Genomic DNA, 2,778 nt, shown 5'->3' on the forward strand with positions numbered 1-2,778 from the left:
CATACATCCATAATCTCGGTAATTTTTGGACATTTTCTTCTCATCCCTATGTCGATAGGGACTGAACTCTGACTTAAACGGCATCAAGAGAGTCAATTTTCATCTCAGCGACCACGACAACTATGGATTCGAAACAATTTTCGATTATTTTTTATATGCCACCCCGTCCCACTCCCCTAGGGCCGTTTGTCTCTAGATAGAAAGTCATAAGTGAACCACGTTTGGTTGAAATTTCTCTAGTGGTTTAGGCGAAGATGTGGAAAGTTACTTCATAAAACATGGCGGCGTGTTCCCATTCTCTTATACACATCATTTCTTACCGGACTATCGTGATACAGAGTAAGCCGCTGTCATCTAGAAGCAACCTGGCTTTTGTAATGAAATTAATCACATAAAAGTACTCATCGTAGAAATCTAGCCATCGGATTTGGTTCAAACCACCCCCTTTTAATTAAAAAAAGTTTACATTCCCCAGCCTGAGGGGTGGGGCGGGCCACCTAGAGGACAACACCCCTCTCTGATCAAGAGCTGCGGGCGGGTTTAGGAGATGTGATGGAAAGGGAAGTGGGTAAACGATGTGAAAAATGAAGTAGTTGGAGTGAGGGCTGACTAAGGTTTCTTTCTCTTAATAACAAAGCAGACCATTTGATTTTCCTGAGGGTGAATACAATATTTGTTAGTTCTGGAAGCTAACCTAATAAAACATCTAGTAACCTGCATTATGAATGTATTACCACTGGCAGGCGCACTGAGGTAAAAAGTAAACAGTGGTGGCGATAAGGACCGCGCTGACCCCGCGGGTCGGGAGGCCCATGGCTTGTCAGGGGCCCATGACTGTTTCTTACTTCAGTAGTTGAGGACTGATTTTAAATATTGATAAAGCTACAGCACACAACACAGTATTATTTGTATTACAGAGAGCTTCTTTCATGAATAAGAATAGGGTAGTTATTTCTGAAAGAATGTGGGTTTCCCAACCTGTTCCAATAATAACCATCCCTTGCTGCCACTCACAACAATCAACAAGGCTTTTGAAGTAATTCGCCAGTTCTGAAAACCCAGTAGTCAGCGAACATGCGATAACAAAGATATTCTCCTTATCTAAACTCTAAATACTGAAGTTTCGCGCCTGTTTATAACTCTCGGCAGTCAGTGTAGCTAAGTAGGCTTACGATGGATGGTTGAGTTGTAAATTATTTGGTCCTAGGAACGAGATAATTTCTTAATATTGTGATGGTCAACGTGTTTTGGTTACTATAATCGGAATATGTATTTCTTGCGTGTGTTCGTTCCATTCGTTCCTTCGGATTTGTATTATTATTATTATTATTATTATTATTATTATTATTAGTATTATTATTATCGTCGTTGCTGTTCATTGTAATAATATGCAACCTTGTACTACGAAATAAACTTGTAACGTACCTTATCAGAATATTATAATAATAATCGTATGGCCTCAGCTACCGTGTGCAGACATTTTAATTTGACGCCATCTAGCTGTCTGTTCGTCAATTTTGACGTTCCGTTTTACTCTAGGTCCACTAGATGGCAGACCAAGTAAACCGAAACTCTCTTGGGCGTCTATGTCTGAGATTTTAAATGAATTTTGTCGGGTGAACACCAAATGTGCCACCAGAGATCTTTTACATGCCGACATCGTACGACATAGAGTGTCGAATGGACTTTTTTCCGCCCTTCAAAATCCGACTACCTCTGCCGGGTTTGAACCCGCTATCTTGGGATCCGGAGGCGGACACTCTACCACTGATCCACAGAGGCACCTTATCAGGAAACGAGGGGCCCATTTTCAATTATTTCGGGCGGGGGGGGGCGAGCTCCTTAGCACCGCTACTGGAGGTAAGACTGTAGGCTGAAAAGAAGTAGAAGAATAGATCTTCACTATACGGTGGTTTCTAGCCGGTGCGTGTTTAAGCCGGTGTGAATTGCTTGAAAGTGCAGATTTAATGCCTGACTGGCTACGGCTTGGAGGTGAAAAATCATTAATATGTGGGGTAAGGAAAATATTTCGACAGGAATCTTCATATTGTTTATCATATTCATTCGAACATGCTCTTATGGCAAAGATGCAATAGTTATAGCATTTATTCCGCATTACACCTCAAGATAAGGTAAATATTAACGTTATGTTATAAACCAATGTGCTAATACAAATAACACGGAACACTTAATTATTGATGGATGCTTTTGGACACCGAATTAGTCGGTAAGTCTGGTGAGTTATAGAACACATTTCCACTTGTAACTTTTCAGATATAGAGTCTAGTCTCTTCCAAAAATCTCTTAATACTTACCTGATAACCTTTCCTCACTAGTCATCTCTCGTGTATTCCAGTAAACAAGAAATTCTATCTCATTTCCATCCTGTAGACTTTACTTGAAAAATACATAAATAAGGTGGCATATTTATGGAGACGTTTCTGTAGTTCATAGGAGCATTTAGAATTGAGAAGTTCAAATAACATCATATCTAGAGGAAATTCCTTCCTGACTACTGTCATCATCGCATCATCGCCATCATTTTCCAGCTCCAGTTTCCCGGGTGTGGTGTACCAACGCTCGCCACTTCTTCCTGTCAAGGTATAGTTTCTGTTTCTCTATCTCCTCCCACTCGATGTTCCTGTTGCTTTCTGTGCATCAATTCCTTGGCCTCTGTAGTGGCATCTCTCCTTTCACTTCTATGTTGATGTGAATGTAATTTTTGGCTCAATATACACGAAGTTTTAGGAATTTGTAAATATGACACTGAATAAGAAA

This window comes from Anabrus simplex, chromosome 1 (assembly GCF_040414725.1).
Source record: "Anabrus simplex isolate iqAnaSimp1 chromosome 1, ASM4041472v1, whole genome shotgun sequence".
Lineage (NCBI taxonomy): Eukaryota > Metazoa > Arthropoda > Insecta > Orthoptera > Tettigoniidae > Anabrus > Anabrus simplex.